At 35.7% G+C, this 22,428-nt stretch overlaps 1 protein-coding gene and 1 long non-coding RNA gene across 7 annotated transcripts in view; one reads left to right on the top strand and one right to left on the bottom strand.

Annotated features, from left to right (window-relative positions):
• LOC109422192 (signal transducer and transcription activator) overlaps positions 1–22,428 on the top strand; it is a 388,739-nt gene that overhangs the window by 135,433 nt on the left and 230,878 nt on the right. The window lies entirely within an intron of this gene.
• Positions 1–22,428, bottom strand: part of LOC134284871 (uncharacterized) — an 88,400-nt gene extending 65,972 nt beyond the window's left edge. The window contains exon 1 of the long non-coding RNA XR_009995985.1: positions 1–22,428. This exon is cut by the window's left edge and continues 24,197 nt beyond it. This is a non-coding gene — a long non-coding RNA (uncharacterized LOC134284871).

Below are 22,428 nucleotides of genomic sequence, written 5' to 3'. Positions count from 1 at the left end.
ACAAAAGAAATGGAAACTTGCTTCACAACGTAGTTGTGCAGAACAGGCAAAGTTTCCCATTTCCGTACTCCGTCACGATCGCGACGAAAAATCTTCTACATCTAAACACAAGGCTAATCTAATACTATTGCTATATGTACACTATTTACAATGCCCGCGTGGGTTTTGCGGTTGGGCGCCATAACATGGACACCTACAAAACCCGTGCCGACGTTGGGCGCCATTATTACGAAAAAATGATGGAGCACTACAAATGCATATTAACATATAACATCTTGTAGTGGAACCTTATAAATGCGTAATAAATTAGGACATTACATTTGGACAAACACAACACAACATGAATTTTGCCCTGTTATCCTATTGGATAACAATTACCAATCGCAGGATGACGAGGTTTCATTAATGTTGTTGGCCCATCAGTCAATCCTGTAATCGTATTTTCTCTGGCAGGTTGCCTTTTGTTCGCAGCATTAGTTGCTTTCATAGCTTGAGTTTTGTCTAGGAATTTCGAATCCTAAGGGGCATCCAGATTCGGGTTTCATCACTAGAGTTCTATAACTTGAAGTCTGTGCCAGGGAAAGGTTTACATCTCTAGTACTTAATCACGGTCCGAAATGGCCTGAATGTTGGCAATCGAAATAAGATTGTTGGCCTCTATTCTGCCAGAGCCCTATAAATGTGCATTAATTCTAGGGGAATATTAACAAGTTAAAATAGCACATTTAACACAAAAATAAAACTTGTAATAGTACTATAGAAAAATTTTCAAAAATGGCCCACATGAAAATCGCAATAAGCTTTTATTCCAGTGTGGAAATCTGACTGTGATTCAGATTTGTCGTTGGAATTTATCGAATACGACGACCTGCAAGACGATTGTGGTACACCGATCCGACCCACCGATTGAAGTGATGCTTGCGATTCCAGGAACCGCCTTGTGCTCGGTCGTCCTATAACACTCGCCCTGAAGTAGGTAGGTAACGATTTGCAAGACCGTGCTGCTTTGCTCAGCAGCCATTGTTTTCACTTCGATACCTCCGCAACTGTGGGCTGCTGGAAGCGAGCTAATTTGGCGGATGCAATATATGCCTAGGTATCCGTTTCAGGTTCTTGGTGGCTCTACTGGATGGTATCGAATTCCGTTAGCATTTGTTGGAAGCTGTCAGCAGCCAGCGGTTAGAAGGCCAAGTATTGGAAGCGATTCAATTCTACGAGATTTTTGTGAAAGTTTCGATACAATATCAATTTATTAGCAGATTCTTAGTAGATCCCGTCATAAAGCTTGAGAGAAAAGGTCAGATGGTTCAAAGTGTTTCAGAGACGTTTCAGGAGCGTTTTAAGGACGTTGCAGAGGGTCCAGGGAAGCTTTAACGGGAGCTCTCTGAGGCGCCTTGGAAATCAGGGTTTCAGGGACGTTTCACGGAGTTTCGTTTCAAAGGGGGCGCTTCAAAGGGATTGAAAGTCCTTCCAGGAAGAGTGTACACACTCGACTAGAAAATTATATCAAATTTATATCTTATTCTGTTATGATGTTATAATATGTTTTTCTATAACTTATTATGTTATAAAATACTTGCAGGATGCTGTTAAAAGAACTTAATATGCAACAAAAAGTACACTGGCCTAATCAAGATAATAACCCGACTAGAAAAACATATCAAGCTTATAACACAATGTGTTATGTTGTTATACAAATTTTCGATAACTTATTATGTTATAAACTAGATGCAGGATGTTGTTAAAATAACTAAAATTGTAACAAAAAGTATACCAAACTAATAACCTATTTTGTTATAATAAGATCAAAATTACACTAAATTCTGTTTTTACGCGATTTTTTGTTCCGCGTAAAAAAAATCGTGTAAAAAAAGTTTTCAAAACTTTTTTTATCGGATCATCCTAAAATTTTGACAGGGTATCAAGGATGATAAGAGAGATCTCTGGTAGAAATTTGAGCCCTATCGGAAGTAAATTGCGACCAGGAGAGAAGAATCTTTCCAAAAACACATCGCGTAATTTCGAGAAAATCGTGTAAAAAAAATCGTGTAAAATAAAACCGCGTAAAAAAAGATCGTGTAAAAAAAGAATTCAGTGTATAACACAATATTATATAAATTTCCGCTTCAAGAAAACTAGTTTCTATCATATTTTGATATAATTGTGTAAAATTATTTTCTAATTGTGATATATTTCTGTTAGAATCTTCTAGTCGGGAACCTATTTTTTGTTATAATAAGATCAAAATTATAACAAAATGGGATATTAAATTTTAGCTTCAGCCCTATTAGTTTCTATCAAAATTTGATACAGTTTTGAAACTTTGTTTTCTAAATGTCGGAGAATCAAAACTAAATTATATTACAAAGAGTTACCAAAACACAACCATAACTTAATGTGATATTATTGAGTTATAGAATTTTTAAAACATCATGGATGTTGAACATGATATATCACAATGAGTTATACATATCTTAGTTTGTTATAACAATTTTATATTTTTGTTACAATTTTCTAGTCGGGTAGGGCTTCAGAAGCGGTTCGAAGGGTTTCGAGAGATTAAAGGGGTTTCAAGGGGACTTTCAGGAGTTCCAGACAGCGTTCAAGAGGATTCAAGGGGGGTTTCAAAAATGTTTCACTAGGCTTCCAGAGTGTTTCAAGGATGTTTCAAGCATTCACAATTGGATCAGGAGGTTTCAGTAGGTTTCAGGGGGGTACCAATTGGCAGAGATATAAAGATGGGGCGTCTTTGACAATACTGTTGAAGTGTAAAAGAGCCATACGTAGAAAAGATTTCCAGCAAAAAAAATGTGCACTAAATGTACTTTATATTACGGATGTTTTGGTCTATGTACACAAGGCCTCCTGCAGAGATTTATTTAAGAAATATTCAGCAATTCCTACCGATAATTTCCAATGGATGTCTCCTAGGATTCCTACCAGGTTTCACCTTTTATTTCTCCTGGAATACTTCCCGGTATTCCACGCAGGGTTACCCGACTAGAAGATTCTAACAACAATATAACATAATTATAACAAACCATGATATGTATAACTCATTGTGATATAATCATGTTTAACATCATTGGTGTTTGAAAATATTATAACTCAATTGTATCATTTTATGTTATAAATGTTGTTCAATAACTCATTGTGAAATAATTTAGTTCTGATTCTTTGACATTCAGAACATCATTTTACAGAATTGTATCAAAATATGATAGAAACTAGTTTTATGAAGCTATGATTTATATCATATTGTGTTATAATTTTGTTCTGATTATAACAAAATAGGTTATTATTTTGATTAGACCGGTGTACTTTTTGTTACAGTTTTAGTTATTTTAACATCATCCTGCATCTAGTTTATAACAAAATAAGTTATAGAAAAATTTCATATCATCATAACACAAGGTGTTATAAACTTGATATATTTTTCTAGTCGGGTATTGATGGAATCCCTTCAGAATTCCTCCAAGAATTGCTCCCGAGATCCTTTTAGGGAGCATCCATTAAGGCTAAACTGGAAGCATTTTCTCATTTTTTCGGCTTTGATTTTTTATTAAATAACGAAGCAATATTTTCAAAATCGGGTTTCGTGCACATGTAGAGTATGGATCAAGGTATCTTCTGATTTTTTTTGAGGTGGAAAATGTTTTCCATTTTCGCGGAAACCATTTTTTTGTGAAATTTTGTTCAAAAATGGTTTTTGCAAAAACGAAAAACATTTTCCACCACGAAAAAAAATCAGGAGATACCCTGATCTATACTCTACATGTGCACGAAAACCGATTTTGAAAATATTGCTTCGTTATTTAATAAAAAATCAAAACCCAAAAAGTGAGGAAATGCTTCCAGTTTCGCCTTAAGTACGTCACGTTAAATTTAAGAATTTTCAACCCCCTCCCCCCTTCGTACGGGGTATTCCTATACCTAATACATTGCTTGTCACACTTTCACAAACCCCCCCTCCCCCCCTCTAAGCGTGACGTACTTAATGGATGCCCCCTTACGGGTTCCTCTCGGGATTCTTTTAGGAATTTCTTTACAAAAACCCATTGGTGCGTCATGGGTTTCGCTTAGGGATTTCTCCTGGGATTCCTACGGCATTTTGTCAAGTATTCCTCCCGCGATTCCCTTAGAATATTCCCGAGATACATTCAGGGATATTTTCCGGCCTTCCATCAGGGATTCTATTATTGTTTTCTCCCGTTATTTCTTTAGGGATTGCTCCCAGGATTGCCTTCAAGCTCTTTCACGAATTATTCCGTAGATTCCGTCAGGGATTTCCCTAGAATTTCTTCCGGACTTTCGTAACAGATTCCTCTAGGAATTCCTCCTACAATTCCTTTATGGTCTTGGGAAGAATTGCTATAGAAAACTCTGTAAAAATCAATGAAGAAATGATTTTTACAGGGGTTCCCGACTAGATGGGAAAAACAAAATTTACAGGTTGTGTTATTTTGTTACAATGATTTTTGTAACAACGATTGCTATAAAGCATGTACCGGTAGTATTTAAAATAACTTCCTTGACCTGATCAAAAGTTATGTACTAACAGGCTACCGTTTTCAATAAAATACTATTACTAAATACTAAAAAAATAACAAAAACTCTAACAAAAATCGTTCTAACTAAAACAAAAATATGACAAGTTGAAATATAATCATAACAAGATTATATCAAATTTTGTTTGACTAAACTTGCGAAGTTGTAACAAAATTATAACTGTTATATATTTCAGAACAAATTTGTTACAAGTTTTGTTATAAATCTCTTGGCTCGAGTGACCAAAATAACAAAAATTAACAATCTTTTTCACGACAACGCAAAAAATCTTATAAATTCATAATTTTTTTTTTACAAAAAAGATAACAAAGATTGCAGTAAACGTGTTGTGAAATTATGTTAGAGGCTATTATATTATAATGCATAATATAACAAATGTTGTTATACATCTGTTTGAAAAATTAAACAAGTTTTGTTATAATTTTGTAACTAATGTTATATCAAAAGTTAATATATTTTTGTTATGAATATTCACATAGAAAAACCCTTATAACAGAATTATATCAACTATTGTTATTTCTAACAACATCTTGTTATGTGCTTGTGGTCGGGTTTCTTTGGAAATTCTCCCCAAGATTCATTCAGTTATTCTTTCATCGATTGTTCCTGGGATTTCTTGACAGATTTCTGCCGCTACTCCTTCCAACATTTCTTCATTGATTTCTCTCGGGATTCCTACAGAAATTTTTCCTGGGACTCCTTCCGATATTCTATCAGATATTCATCCTTAGAATCATTTAGGGACTCCTCCTGAATTTATTTCGTGATTTCTTCCTGGTTTCTTTCAGAGATTTCGGGATTACTTCATTGATTTCACTTGTGATTCTTTTTTTTCGTCTTTTATGAGATTCCTTAAGTAATTTCCCCGGGATTTCTTGCGGGATTCTTTCCGGAATTCCGCTGTTCACCATTATTCGGATTTTCTACATTGATATCTCCTGGGATTAATCCAGGGCTCTGTCAAGAATACTTTCAGGATTTTTTTTTTGAAATTCCTTTCTGGTAGTCCCCCCTATGATTCCTTCATTGATTCCTCCCGGGATTCCTTTAGGAACTCTCGCCGGAATTCTCTCAGGGATTTCTTCCAGGATTCTTTCAAGGACATTTCCCGGCATTCCATCAGGGATTCCTTCACTGTTTCCTCTTGGAATTCTTCCATGGATTATGCCTGAGATTGCGTAAGGGATTCCTCAGGGATTTTTTCATTGATTCCTCTCGGGATTTCTTCCGGGTTTCATCCCGGAATTCTTTTACGATTATTCTCGACATTGCGTCAGGGATTCCTCCAATATTTTTCCCAGATTTTCTCCCGGGGTTCATCCCGGACTTCTTTCCGAGATTCCTTCAGGAATTCCTACAGAGATTTCTTTAGGAATTTCTCGCCAGATTCTTTCCTGAATTCCTCCCGGGATTCTTTCAAGAATTCTTCCCGGGATTACTGCACTAATTCCTCTCAGGGTTTCTTACGGGTTTCCTTCCGGGATTCTTTCACGAATTGCGTCAGGGACATCCCGAGCAAAGGCGAATAACAAAATGATAACAAGTTCTGTTACCTGGTTATCGTTCGTTTGATAACTGAGTTTGTTATCATTTATGTTGAATTAAGAGCCAACATAACAAAAATGATAACTCAAATTTACTTCTCGAATATCAACATGATAAGAAGTTAAGTTATCGTTGAGTTCAAGTTGATAACTAATTGTGTTATACAATATTTTGTTCAACATTGCTTTTAGTTATCAACATGTAAAAATACAGCTGATTGATTACTGGTTTTGTTATCGATTAGTTATCATTCAGAGCTATTTTATCGACGAAAATAGCAAAAATCTACTTTACCGACATCGTCATCAATTGAAAAAATGTCTTATAATTCACAACCCATGTTTTCAACTATTGCGCCCAGCGGGTCTTGAACCCTGATCGAGTGATTGCCGGTCGCAGTCAATAGCCCCTATACCAACGGGACTCAATGAGAGTGAGAGTAATTGAAAGCAACGCTTTCGTACCTGGATTTTACCTAGATTTTCTCGTGGGATTCAACCTGGGCTTCTTTCCGGGATTGCGTCCGGGATTTCTTCAACAATTTCTCCCGTGATTCCGTCAGGAATTCCTGCCGAGATTCATACCTGAATTCCTACCGTGATTTCCTCAGGAATTCTTCCCGGGATTCCTTCAATGATTCTTCTCGGGATTCTTTCACGGATTATTCTAGAGATTGCGTCAGGGATTCCTGCAGACCTTTTCCTGGATGTTCTCCCGGGATTCATCCCGGACTTCTTTCCGGGATTCATCCCGGACTTCTTTCCGGGATTCATCCCGGACTTCTTTCCGAGATTCCTTCAGGAATTCCTACAGAGATTCCTTCAGGAATTTCTCGCCAGATTCCTTCCTAAATTCCTCCCGGGATTCCTTCAGGAATTTCCCCCTTGATTTTTTTTTTAATTCTTCCCGGGATTACTTCACTAATTCCTCTCGGTGTTTCTTACGGGTTTCCTCCCGGGATTCTTTCACGGGTTGCGTCAGGGATTCCTCCAGGATTTTACCTTGATTTTATCGTGGGATTCAACCTGGGCTTCTTTCCGGGATTGCGTCCGGGATTTCTTCAGCAATTTCTTCCGTGATTCCGTCAGGAATTTCTCCCGAGATTCATTCCTGAATTCCTCTCGTGATTTCCTCAGGAATTCTTCCCGGGATTCCTTCAATGATTCTTCTCGGGATTCTTTCACGGATTATTCTAGAGATTGCGTCAGGGATTCCTGCAGGCCTTTTCCTGGATTTTCTCCCGGGATTCATCCCGGACTTCTTTCCGGGATTCATTCCGAACTTCTTTCCAAGATTCAGGAAATTTCCCCCTTGATTTTTTTTTTAAATTCTTCCCGGGATTACTTCACTAATTCCTCTCCATAATTCTTACGGGTTTCCTCCCGGGATTCTTTCATGGATTGCGTCAGGGATACCTCCAGGATTTTCCCTTATTTTTTTGGCATTCAACCTGGGCTTCTTTTCGGGATTCGGTCCGGGATTTCTTCAGCAATTTCTTCATCAATTTCTTCCGTGATTCCTTCAGGAATTCCTCTCGAGATTCCTTTCTGAATTCCTCCCGGGATACCTACAGGCATTTCTCCCGTGATTCCCTCAGGAATTCTTCCCGGGATTCCTCTATTGATTCATCTCGGGATTTATGCCGAGTTTCCTCTCGGGATTCTTTCACGGATTGTTCCCGAGATTGCGTCAGGGATTCCTTCAGGCCTTTTCCTGGATTTTCTCCTGTGATTCATTTGGGATTCAGTCCTGGATTCTTTCAGGAACTATTCCCGAGATTTATTCCCGAACTCCTCCCGGGATATCTTCAGGAATTGCTCATGTGATTTCTGTAGGAATTCTTACCGGGATTCCTCTCAGGATTTCTTCCGTGTTTCCTCTCGGGATACTTTTACAGTCTAGTCCCGAGATTACGTCAGGGATCCCTCCAGGCCTTTTCCTGGATATTCTCCCGGGCTTCTCCCAGGACTTGCTGAATACCTCACCGGATTCCTTCAGTAATTCTTCCCGGAATTCCTTCATTGATTCCTCACGGGACTTCACTATTGATTTCTCGCAGGTTTCTTTTAGAGATTCTTTCAGAGATTGATTCACGGCTTGTTTCAAGGCTTCTTCTCGGGAATACTTTAAAGATTTCTCTCGGGATTCGTTCTTGGATTCCTTGTTTGGTTTTCCCTCGATTCCATCAGGGATTCCTTTATTAATTCCTCTCAGGAAACTCCCAGGATTATTCCCGAGATTATCCCCGAGATTGTGTCAGGGATTCTGCCTGTATTTGTTCTGGATTTTCTCCCGGGATTCATCTCGAAATTCTCTCATAGATATCTCCCGGGACTCTTTCAGGGATTCCATCAGGATATTCAAAGGGATTCTTTTTGAGATTCTTCCAGGGATTACTCCAAGATTTGTTTATGGATTCTATCAGGATTCCTTCATAGATTCTTTCAGAAATTTTCCTTGATTATCTCACAGGATTCCTACAGGGACTTCTCCCGGGCTTTCATCCGGAATTTCTTCACGAATTACTCCCAGGATTCTTTCATAGAGTCCTCCCAGCATTTCATGGATTGCTCCCGGGATTCCTTCAAGTATCTCTGTCAGAATTGTCTCCGGAATTTCTTCTGGGATTCCTCCAGGATTCTTTGAGGATTTCTTTCGTGATTCTTTCCGTTATGCCTCCTAAGACTTCTTCCGACTTTTTTTTTTTTTGAGACTGGATTCCTCCACAAAATTTTACCGGGATTCCTGCGGGAAGTACTCCATGTGGGGGCGAAGGGGATTCTTCGATAGTGCAACAAGTCGTGTATTAGGTATGGTAAAACATGCTACAAAGAGCAAGAGAATGTCAACAATTGATAAAACATGATGCAACTACATCCATGGATTCTTGCTTACGAAAAGATTCTGGACCGACAGGAAACCGAACCCAGACTTTCAGCATGGTCTCACTGAAAAAAAAATAGATGAAATAAGAGTGTAAGCATAGCTTGAGCTTAAGCTTGTTTGACCACCCGTAGTTGCTACATCCGTATCGTCAGGTCAGCTACACTAACACAAGAAACCAATGAGATTGCTGCCTGGGACCAACAGGCATCTTCAGGGTGTGAGTGTTGGAGATTTTCTATTTTTAGGCGACAATGGCGCCTGCTACGTCAGGATGCAGGTCAATGTGGGAAAGGGGAGGGAAGTGATGGTTGCCCGTTTGTCCACTTCAAGCCGTTGAATCCTCTGCGCCTGCACAAGGTCATTCGGATGTCGGAGTGTTGTTGGGAAATGGTCATTTTTGGCAGAGGGTTCATGCATTGCACAGTGGGAAAAAAAGTGGGAAAAATCGACCCAAAAAACGGATCTTTTAACGCCGTTGGTTCCAGTACGTGAAGTTGACCATTTCTGACGTAAAAAATACGAGAAACCTATTGGTGCTAAATTTATTCACCGCACGGCACGGGAAATGGTCAATTTTGCCCTTTTTTTCTTACAAGAAGAGTATCAAAATGTACTTTCAAACAATCAACATGACTGTAGATCGTTGAAAATAGCTGCAGGTGTAATTGGAAGTTAATAGCAATCATAGGAATGCATGAAAGATCCTTTTAAATGCTCATATGCCCCAACAACTTCTAGATATTCACATTTTTTTCCTAATTATGAAAGGATTTTAAATGTTACTGATTTGAATTGATTTGTTTGGCATAAACAAAAAGTGCCAGATCTATTGTCACCAGAATCATCTTCGGGAGTTGTCCGATTTGCCCCATTTTGCCCTATTTTCATGAAAAAAAAATAGATTTAAAATGTATTTTTGAAAAACAAATACTGCTATAGAACGTTGAAATTAGATTTAGGTGAAATCGGAAGCTCACAGTTAACATGCGCATATGTGAAAGATATTTTCCCTATTTTACCCTACATTCCCCTAAAACTGCTGGATAATAACATATTTTGTATGATGTTGTTGGATGCAAAACATTAAGTCCTGGATCATTTTTGATATATACAAATGCGTTTTATCGATTAATGCTAGAATCATTCTCGGAATGGTATGAATAGCTGTCCATTATACCCCAATTTGCCCTGATTTTTTGTCATGTAATGAATAAATTAATTTCCCTTATTAGCATTATTGGTACTGTTATCAAAAAGACATATATATGACTCTTTCTATAATTTCAGCTTTTGATGGGGAATTAAGGGCGTAATAAGCATTTCATAAAATATGTAATATATGCACTAAACTGATTAAATAGTGCGTATATATATACTTAAGATGCCTCATATAATCAGTGGTGTGCATATGTGCCACAAATTAAAATTAGGGTCAATGCTTATTATACCCTGTATTCCCCACTAAAGTCATATGTTTTAACTGTCCTTTCGATTACATTGGTTTCAGTAACAAAAGTCCATCAATTCGGACATAAGCAAATGCGGGAAATCAATTCATTCATGAGGCGACAACAAATCAAGGCAAATTGGGGTAAAATGGAGAGCTATTTGTATCTTCCCGTGAATCATTCGGAAGCTAATCGATAAATCGTATTTGCATACATAAAAAAATGATTCAGGACTTCATGTATTGCAACCAGTGACATTATAAAACAATACAAAACAATACAAAAAATCATCCAGCAGTTTTAGGGGAATGTACGGTAAAATAGGGAAAATATCTTTCATATATGCGCATGATAACTGTTAGCTTCCAATTGCAACTAGAACTAATGTCAACGTTCCATAGCAGTATCTGTTTCTTATAAGTACTTTAAATCTCATTTTTTATGATAATAGGGCAAAATGGGGCAAATTGGACAACTACTGAAGATGATTCTGGTGATATCAGAACTAGCGCTTTTTGTTTATGCAAAAAAAAAAACACATTCAAATTAGTAACATTAAAAATTCATTCATAATTATGTAAAATTCACAATTTCCAGCAGTTGATGGGGCATATGGGGCAAAATGAGCATTTAAAAGGATCTTTCATATATGTTTATGATTTCTATTGACCTCTAACTACACCTGCAGCTATTTTCAACGATCTACAGTCGTGTTGGTTGTTTGAAAGTACATTTTGATTCTCTTTTTGTATGAAAAAAAGGGCAAAATGGGGCAAAATGGACCACTTCCCGTGCCGTGCAGTGAATGAATTTAGCACCAATCGATTTCTTGTAGTTTGTTTACGTCAGAAATGGTCAACTTTTAGTACCGAAACCAGCGGCGTTAAAAGATCCGTTTTTTGGGTCGATTTTTCCCACTGTGCATTGGTGCGTGGATGCCAGACGTAAAGTGATAGATTGTGTGAAGATTACTGTGAAGATGATGTGGCACAGTTTGCTTCCCGACTAGAAAAATATATCAAGTTTATAACACATTGCGTTATGATGATATGAAATTTTTCTATAACTTATTTTGTTATAAACTAGATGCAGGATGATGTTAAAATAACTAAAACTGTAACAAAAAGTACACCGGTCTAATCAAAATAACAACCTTTTTTGTTATACAGGTCGGACTCGATTATCCGGAGTCGGGTTCTGGCGCTTACCAAAATAATATCTCACGAACGAAACAATGTAAGAAGCTGAAATTTTGACTGATCACTAATCAAAGTTGGCTTGACAAAATGTCAAAATTTCAGCTTTATAGAGCATTCCGTTCGCCAGATATATATTTGAGAATCATCAGAACTTGACTCCGGATAATCGAGTCCGACCTGTAATCAGAACAAAATTATAACACAATATGATATAAATCTTAGCTTCAAGAAAACTAATTTCTATCATAGTTTGATACAATTCTGTAAAATGATGTTCTGAATGTCAAAGAATCAGAACTAAATTATTTCACAATGAGTTATTGAACAACATTTATAACATAATATGATACAATTGAGTTATAATATTTTCAAACAGCAATGATATTAAACATGATCATATCACAATGAGTTATACATATCATGGTTTGTTATAATTATGTTATATTTTTGTTAGAATCTTCTAGTCGGGTTGGTTGCATAGCTAGTGGGCGTTATGTGATTGACACTGTGCTGTGGAAGTTGGAAGGAAAAGAAACGTTTTTTTACTTCGTTTCTGGTTCTAGCGATGACTATGAACATAATAATATAATATAAGATGTATAGAGAGAGACAGTAGGTAGAAAGATACAAAGTAGGAGGAAAGGGACGAACCCAGGACCTTCTGCATATGCATCAGAAGCGGTAACCTACCCGATCAGAAAGGCATAACAAAAATGTAACAAAATTATATCAACGGTTGATAGATATATCACCGTTTGTTATATTTAGATATATTTCGTGGAGATGAACCAGCCGCGGGCTGAAAATCTCCTTAATAAAGCTAATAATAATAATAAGATATATTTGACAAAAATGATTTGAAAACCTGATTTAATTATATCAGAAATATAACAAGGTCAGTTATAATACAAAAAAAAATATTTTGATAATCTTTATATGAACATTATAGCAAACTCAGTTATAGTTTTGAAAATGCAGTTTATGTCAAATGAACATTTTACAGCTGGTGTTTGGTACGCATTACGCCGCTGTGCGGTGCTACTGTGCTTGTAAAATACAGCATTTTTGACAAGTTTCAATCAAGATCCAGACGTTTAGGAAAGCTCAGATAGATATTGTCGCGCTTATCTTGGATTCTCAGTCATTTTCATGGTCGATGTTTTGATTTACAGCGAGAAAACTGCTTTTTATTTTCCGAAAAATGACGACGGGTGCTTAAGCCTTAAGATCATCAGTATCTTAGTGATGAGGCCACAATCTTTAGGTCCTTGGTGAATGATTCCATATAGCATCGCACAATAACGTAGTTAAAAAATAAGAAATGAGTATCCCAGCAGTTGTCATTGTAGGTGACCCACACTAGAGTATCTAGTCAAATTGAATGCCCAACGTATGCAGTGATTTAACCCTCCTAATATGTTATACGCAGAAAAATATATTCTAAAACCAAAGGAATTCTGCATAAAGATTGGACTCGAAAAAAATGAGACACTCAAAATAATTTATAACTTTTGATTGCATTCACAAAAATAGCTGATTTTTTAACCAGGAATAGCATGTTATGTGTAGGTAATGCCCTAAAAATTTCATCAAAATCGGTTCAGTATTGGCGCAAATATTGTCGATACAATAAAATGTGATTTTGGAAATTTTGGGCTTCCATTTTAAAAATTATTTAGGCTATAACTTGATTGTTAGCTCATCAAAACGTCTAAAAATTTGACTGTAAGTTCTTCAAGTAAGTCATAAATAAGTGGTGAAAATTTCATTATAATCGGTTCAGTACTTCTTTTTAACAATTCAAACAAAAAACGGGGTTTACAAATTTTGGGCACTTTTTTACATTTTAAAATCAGTGTGCATTATTTTGACTGTAGTATTGGCAACACTGTCCCGATATTTTTTGAAACTTTGACAGTGTAAAATCGTTGTGTTAATCTGTTCTCAGTGAAAATTTCAGCCATTTTGATTGAACATTTTAAAAGTTAGAGCAGTTTGAATGTCACTATACCAAAAACCACACTTGCTTATTGTGACATAGTACTACATATATGGCTATAACTTTTTAAAGGTCAAATCAAATTGAATGAATTTTTGACACAATACATCTAAAATTTTCATAGAAATCGGTTCAGTATTTTTGGCTCTACAGTTTTAGGTAAAAAATGTGATATTTTTTTAAGTGTTTGTTTAGCCCAAGATTCTCAAATGGTAAGTCTCTTATTTCGACGGTATCTCCGCCAACACTTAACCGATTTTGATGAAATTTTTATGGCATTAGCTACACATAATGTACTATTCCTGGTAAAAAAATCAGCTATTTTTGTACACGCAATCAAAAGTTATACATTATTCTTTGTGTCTCATTTTTTTCGAGTCCAGTCTTTAGATTCAACAGATTTTTATTGTTGACTCAGCGTGTACCTGCAAATATTGTTGATTCAACAAATTCATAAATTTGTAACAACAATAAAGTTTTTTGTTTCTAGAATTGCCCGAAATCAACCTGCTATCAAACCCAATGCATAAAATTTTTCGAAACAAAAATACGATTTAGCAAATCTACAAAAGCAATGTTCTGAAGTAATAAAAGGTATTGTATTGAAACTAAAATTTAATTTTGTTGTTTCAACGAAGCTGTTTTTTCAACTAATAATAATAATGATATTTAATGAAACTCAACGTATATATTTATATATATATATATATATATATATATCAAGAATTTAAGTTTTTATTGAAACTTTTTGAAATAACTCTTTAATTCGCTAGTCAAGGACTTCCAGAAAATTTTGCTTTGAAGGAGTTTTTAATGGTATTTCTAGAAATTTCAGAATGAGTTCATAGAAAAGCTTTCTGCAATCACCAAAATCATCATACTAACAATTTCGTATAGTGACATTTCAAATTTTTTTGGAATAATTACTGAAAGCATAAAAAATTCAGTCGTCTCGGAAGAGTTTCTGGAAGATTTTTAATAAAATTATGTTGAAGTATTTTCTGTGTAAGTTTTTGTAGAATTACTGGATAAATTCACTAACCTGGAACTTGACATTAAAACGGAAGCAAAATTGCAAATTAAAAACCAGAAGACAGGATCTTCTAGATTTTTTTTTATTAAATCTTTGTATGACTTGTCTCCTGAAGGTATTCCTTAACCAATGGAAAACATGAACAGCTTCTAGCGTGAATTCCTTAGGACAGACATATGAACATTGTAAAGGAGTTTTTAACCTTAATTCCTAATGCAAATCTGAAGAACTGATTTATGTCTCTCTGGGGGTTCTACAAGTTTTGCTGACGAAACATTGTCCTGAAATCGTGAAAGTCAAAAGAAAAAGAACACTTCTTATACGGAAATAATTTTAAGCCCAACTTGTAGGTATGTCTGATGATTTTTTTGCTTGACCCTAGGTTAATCCAAAGGTTTGAATCACAAACTCATTTAATTAAGTTTAAATAAGTTTAAATAAGTTTGTGTTTGAATGCTACTCAAAAACGGCTGTACTAGATTCACTTCAAACTCCTAGAGAAATTCGACTAAAATTGGACTCTTTTTTAAGATGTACACTCTACGCATCAGTTTTCATTATTCACAAGCTTCCAAATGAGTTTTTCCAAAATGGGATTTTTCTACTAAAGCTGAAGCCCAGAATATCTATTTTTCCTAAAATATTAAAAAAAACCTTACACATGAATTCAGAAATGTCAAAATTATGTTTTTCAGGGTTTTAGAACTTCTCTACAAATTCAGCTAGAAATTGTTTATGAATTGAAAACCTTTTAAAATCCCCACATATTTTCTAATTTTTTTGAGAAAATTCCGCTAAGGAATTCATTAGAGTAAGGTGGGGCAAAAGTTCGACCTTAGTTGATAATTCAACTTATTTCAAAAAATCGAAGCAGATAAAAATAAATAAATACCGTGTGGTGATTCTACTATCCATGTACTAAAATTTTGCTGAACAAAGTTACGCCAAATGTCTTTTCAATTTTGAGTTACAACACATTTTGTATGTGTGTGTTTTATTCGAACTCTTGCCCCACCACTGGGGCAAAAGTTCGAATCTAGTGTTTGTGGAATTTCGCTAACCGTAGCACACTATTTTGACACTTTGGTAATAGGAATACCTGAAACCACTTAATATTTGATGTTAGAAGTGGAATACACTTTAAAACTCGATTTGGATTTTACCCAAATCAGGGTTAAATTTACTACACCAAAAATTAGTAGTTTTCCGCTAAATTCAGATAAAACAACTTTTTTTTTCAACTTTAATCGAATTTTCTCACTAATGCCATCACTCTTAGAGATAATATGTACATTTTACAGAATTTTAGGTTTATACCTAAAGTTGCCACATGACTCGAACTTTTGCCCCACAATTCGAACTTTTGCCCCACTATGTGTAAAATACGATTTCCAAATCATTTTTGCAAAAAGTTATACATGCTAGAGCATCTTCAAAATATACCTAGTTACGCCCCAAAATAAAATATCGAATTCGATTTCATTAAAATTTCATTCCATGCGTTGGAAGGGCTATCGCATGTTACAATTTTTTGATCAAAAACCAACATTTTGTCATAACTTCTCGAAATATTGATCAATTTTCATAATTTTTGGAGTGAAAGACTCTTCTCCAAAAAGGGTTCGAACAACCTTGACACCCGAAAGAAATCATTTGAATTGAGTTCAAAAACTTCAAAAGAAACTCTTGCCCCACTCGAACTTTTGCCCCACTTTACTCTACTAGTGCTCTCATAGACACAACTTATCTGTTTTATGTACAGATTTGAACTTCTATACAGAATTCACCAAAGAAGAATATTTCAGTTAGCCGACTACATTTTCATAGGAACTTTATCAAGCATTTCTTAAGGAGTTCAAGTATAGTTTTACGTTACACAACATCCAGAATAAGAAGAAAACTTGAAGCACATGTTACATGTAAATTTCTTTTGATGTTAACATCTATATAAATAAAAATGGAATGGTGTTTGTATGTCACGAATAGGCTCGGGAACGGGTCAACGGATATGCTTCATTATTTCACTGTTGCATACGTGCAGGGCTCCGACGTGTTCGTGTGAGAAAATAATTGTAAATGGTGTCCAGGGATGCCAGAAAAACACTAAAATCTGAAATTCCGTTTTGAGCGACACTTTCTATAAAACTTGATGTCAAAAACACAGTAGGCAGGCAGTTGTTTGCCGGGACAGCTAGTCTCCAATATATTGTAAAATTGTCACAGTATCACAATGACACTGTAAATCTTTCAGTAAGTTTTACAGATCCACTTAAAAGTTTGGATTCTTGGATGTTTTACTGCTCCACAGGTAATATAAAGAAAGTCGGGAAAATTTAAAATCAATGCGGGAAAAAGTCGGGAAAAATGCGGGAATTTCAATTTGGATTTTGTGTGGCCACCCTGATATTGACCCCAATATCCTACTAGGGGTAATGCAAGGGAGCAGGCCGTTAGGCCGAAAGCCGTTAGGCCGAATGCCGTTAGGCCGAAGGCCATTAGGCCGAATGCCGTTAGGCCGAAAGGGTCGTTAGGCCGAAAGAGTCGTTAGGCCGAAAGAGTCGTTAGGCCGAATGGGTCATTAGGCCGAAAGGGTCGTTAGGCCGAAAGGGTCGTTAGGCCGAAAGGGTCGTTAGGCCGAATAGGTTGTCATTATATGTGCCTACTGACTTATATCGTTTTATATTGCACAAAACGAGATAAACATGAGAAAAGTCGACATCATTGGGAACTGTGGGGAATATCAATTTGGGAGGCTAAGTAGAAAAGATTTATAATACAGTATCTCGAAAAAGCTTATTTTTAGTTAGAAACAAAGTGTTATGGTGAACGGGCACAACCAAAGCTATCGACAGGATAAAGATATTCAATACAGTAACATTGTCAACATAATACTACTTGCAAATGAATGTAATACAAATAACAAAAAGGCTATTATACCTAACCTTAAAGCATCAACATGATCGTACTTATCATTCTAGCATGAGCAGGATACAAAAAAGAAAACAGCGCAAAGGCAACCAGTCCAAAATAGTAAAATAGAATACATTTAGGCGCTGTACAAAGTGTAAGTTCAGCTGCCAATTGGAATCGCTTACGTAGTGCCCTAGTGGACAAAAAAGCTGTAAGGATAAGTGGTGAAGAATAAGTATAGCATTTCAGCTATTAAATTTATCATCGGGATTTGTCCTTCTTTTAAACTTAGGCTGTTGTTTGTGTTTTAATGTTCTACTCACTATGAGAATTACAGCAATTAATTTTTTCATCGGAGATTTTTCCTTCTTTTGAAAATAGGCTGTTCTTTCTAGTTTAACCCTCAAAGCCCCAGGACAAACTTCTTTTTTTTAATCGTCTGGTACTCAGGATCTGTAAAATATAAAAATAAGCGGTTTTCACTATGATCGATGGGAAGAGTTGTACTTCATGTAAGAGTAGTTGTCAAACCGGAAGTCCATGTTTGAACCTGTTTTTGCACCGGAAATAAGTGTTCTCTGGTGCAATGTTTTGGCGAGTCGTCTATGAATCTGGTATTTTATAATAATTCTGAAATCTTTAACAACTTGAAATGGTAGGCCAACGCAAGAACACAATGCTGAGGCTGCTTTCTGGCATGAGATGCATCTGAAACTTGGTCCCAGGAGTGTACTTCCGGTAGGACTCCCTAAGACCCAATTTCGTGATCATAATAATTTTGCACCTGAAAAGATGATTTGAGAAGTTTGGTGTCTATGAAGAATTTGTTTCGTATATTCGAGCCCTTCTTTTAAAAGTATTACTCATGTGATAAATCCACCTAAAATTCAAACACTGGTCATACTTTTAGTCTACGAATTATTACTACATCATTGCATACTTTTAGGCGTTTATCGGTTTCTATCCCAATTTACAAGAATGATTCCAATTTGTAAAAGCACGCTTCGCTAAGAAATTAAAGGACAGATTTAGATTCCACCTTAATTGATCTACCGAGAATCAACAGCTAATTATTGAAAAAAGTAGCCAAAAGGCAGCTGTAGAACATATCGCCAAACATAGCACTAGGGAACACTTATTTCCGGTGCAAAATCAGGTTCAAGCATGGACTTCCGGTTTGACAACTACCCTAGCATGAAATACAACTCTTCCCATCGATCATAGTGAAAACTGCTTATTTTTATATTTTACAGATCCTGAGTATCAGCCGATTAAAAATAAAAAGTTTGTCCTGGGGCTCTGAGGGTTAACTATTCTACTCATTATAAGTATTTCAGCCATAATTTTTTTCATAAGAGTATTTCCTCCTTCTGTACATAGGCTTTTCTTCTAGTCTAACAGTTATACTCACTATAAGCATTACAGCTTTTAAATCTTTCATCGGAGATTTTTTCTTCTTCTAAACATAGGCTGTTCTCTCTATTTTTAGTGTTCTACTCACTATGAGCACTACAGCTATTATTTTTTCAACAGAGATTTTTCCTTCTTTTGAAAATAGGCTGTTCTTTCTAGTTTAACTATTCTGCTCATTATAAGTATTACAGCCATTAATTTTTGCATACAAGTGTTTCCTTCTTCTGTACATAGGCTTTTCTTCTAGTCTAACTGTTATACTCACTAAAAACATAACAGCTATTAAATTCTTCATCGGAAATTTTTCCTTCTTTTGAAAATAGGTTGTTCTTTTTTCATTATAAAGATTACAGCCATTAACTTTTTCATCAGAGTTCCTTCTTCTTCGGAACATAGGCTGTTTTACCCATATTCGTATTATAGTAATCAATTTTTTCATCTGAAATTTTACTTCTTCTAAACTCTTTCTAGTCTAACTGTCCTGTTTCACGGCGGTAGTCTAGGCGGTAGTCTACTGCTGCTCTTTCTAGTTTTAATGTTTTACAGCCCTCAACAGAGTTTTTCCTTCTTCTGAACATAGGGTGTTTTTTCGTAGTATTACTTTTTTACTCACTATAAGCATAACGACTAACAGCTTTTTCTTCGAAGATTTTTCCTTCTTTTAAACATAGGCTGTTCTTTCTAAGTTTTAGAGAACTCGATTCAGTTGTTTAATCTTGTTAATCATGTTTGTACTGGAACTCTGAATTTGTTTCCGGTGTAACTATAATTTAGACTTTAAAACGCGAAAAACTATTAGTGTGTTTATTCAATTAACCATTCAAAGCCAACCAAAATTTCAAGGTCGAAGACCGTTTATCTCGAACATTAAACAGTTTCTTTCCATCCAGTTGCCTAAGCTAACCGTTTAACCTTACAACCCATTTGACCTAGTGACCTGTTCGGCCTAACGACCCTTTCGGCCTAACGACCCTTTCGGCCTAACGGCATTCGGCCTAACGACATTCGGCCTAACGGCATTCGGCCTAACGGCTTTCGGCCTAACGGGGTAGAACCATTGAAACTGTTAACATTCCTGAAGTAAGTTTTAAGTTTCACAATCCTCCATAGGTTTTGCAGTTTGTGATCCCATTCTAGATTATTTAAAAAAAATATTCTTAAATTAGAAGTTTTATCATTTTTATTGAATTAACATAATACAACTGGATCAATTAGTCATCTGCAAATTACAATCACCTTAGTTTTTAAAGAATTGATTGAAAACAAATTATTTGTGGAGCTTAGAAATTTATATCGAATTTCGGCACATCATGTCGTAAGTCACGTTTCATTGCCATGCATTTAACGTCCATAATAATTCAGTAGAAATACAGCTTCTTATCATCTGCAAACATATGGATATTACATACTTTCAAAGATGATGGAAGACCGTTGAAAAATAAGGCTAACATCAATGGTCCTGAAATCGATCTTTGTGACACTCCCGATAGAATAGCGATCGGACATCAATGATTTATTTTAACTTCCACAATTTGAAAGCGGTTATTCAAATATGATTTACTCAATGAAACAGAATCTCAGCTGAAATCAAATAGGTGTTATAATCTGTGCAGTAGTTTAAAATGAGAAACTCTGTTAAAAGCTTTTGATAAACCATTCAATAGCAGAAGGCTATTTCTTTTTACCCTTCTTACACCCATAAGAAGGGTATAAATATCGCTCGAAAAACCGACTTTCGATCCGAGGCCCGGAGGGCCGAGTCTCATATACCAATGAACTCAGCTCGACGAACTGAGCAAATGTCTGTATGTGTGTGTGTGTGTGTGTATGTGTGTATGTGTGTGTGTGTGTGTGTGTGTGTGTGTGTGTGTGTGTGTGTGTGTGTGTATGTGCGTTACAAAAAAAAGTCACGCACGTTTCTCAGCCGTCTTTCAACCGATTTGAGTTCTCTTGGAAGCAAATGAAAGCTACTATATCCTAGTAGAACGCTATTGAATTTTTTTTCGATTAGACGTTTGGTTACCGAGATATCTCTCGAAGAGTACTTATGAGTCATGCATCTAAACTTTTTAAAAATTTTGACCAAGTGTATTATAATAAATATCTAGGCCGTTTGTCAACCGATTTGGGTTCTCTTGGCACCAAATGAAAGCTACAGCATCCTAGTAGATCCCTCAGAAATTTTATTTCGATTGGACATTTGGTTACAGAGATATCTTTCGAAGAGTACTTAGGATTTATGCAACTAAACTTTTTGAGATTTTTGACCGAATGTATCATAATAAATATCTCAGCCGTCTGTCAACCGATTTCGGTTCTCCTGGCACCAAATGAAAGCTACAACATTCTAGTAGAACGGTAGAACCCTATACAATTTTATTAGGATTAGACATTTGATTACCGAGATATCTTTCAAAGAGTACTTGGGAGTAATACAGGCTAACTTTTTGAGAGATTTTTGACCAAGGGTACCATAATAAATATCTCAACCGTCTGTCAACCGATTTGGGTTCGCTTAGCACCAAATCAAAGCTACAATATCCTTGTAAAAGGCCCTGAAATTTTATTTCTATTCAACATTTGATTACTGAGATATCTAACGAAGAGTATTTCAATAAATTCTTTTTTTATTATTATATTCACTTGTTATCTTGCATGAGTTGTTGACCAGTATATGGGAAATTGTTCAATAAATAATGCTGACCTCATATAAAGTGTATACTAGCAGGTTATTGTTTTCAACAAAATAATAAATAACAAATTACAAATAAACAGGAATTCTATGAAAAGTAACAATATGTTAAATGAAAGCTTTGAATTTATATATTGTGGGAAAAATGCAAGAACCGGACAGCTAAAATAACTAGCTAACGCCAAAACTGATTAACTTAGTAGATATAGCATTTTTGTCCTTTCTACACCATAACCATGAATACCAAGTACTTCGGAGCTAATTCAATCGACTGATTAAGAGATATTAGACAAAGTTATCTCGATGATTTTCTTATCCATTCGTTAATCGATTCAAGATCTTTTGGCAGTTAACAAAAGATACAATATTCCAGAATATGTAAGCTATTTTTTTATCATTCCATACAAGGTTCTAAGAGGTGTCTGGCATTTCTGGTAGTTAAGTCCATGGTTCATGATGCTTTTTTGGAAACCAATCCACTAGATGCCAAATCCACAATATTTTCTAGAACTTTTGGTCAATTACACAAAATAAATATGTTAAATACAAATAATACAACAATAATTTTAATAAGTGTAAGAAGGGTTCTGTTCACCATAGGTGGATTAAATCGGGTTTTTATGCTTTAAACACTTAATTTTTTATTTCACAAACCATCTAAATCTGACAATCTCCAGAAATGCACACTAACGCCACGAAGCGGTGAAATTTCCAACCACAAGACTGCATAACTT

This window comes from Aedes albopictus, chromosome 1 (assembly GCF_035046485.1).
Source record: "Aedes albopictus strain Foshan chromosome 1, AalbF5, whole genome shotgun sequence".
NCBI lineage: Eukaryota > Metazoa > Arthropoda > Insecta > Diptera > Culicidae > Aedes > Aedes albopictus.
Note: the sequence above shows the minus strand (reverse complement) of the source record. Positions and strands in the feature narration are given on the sequence as shown.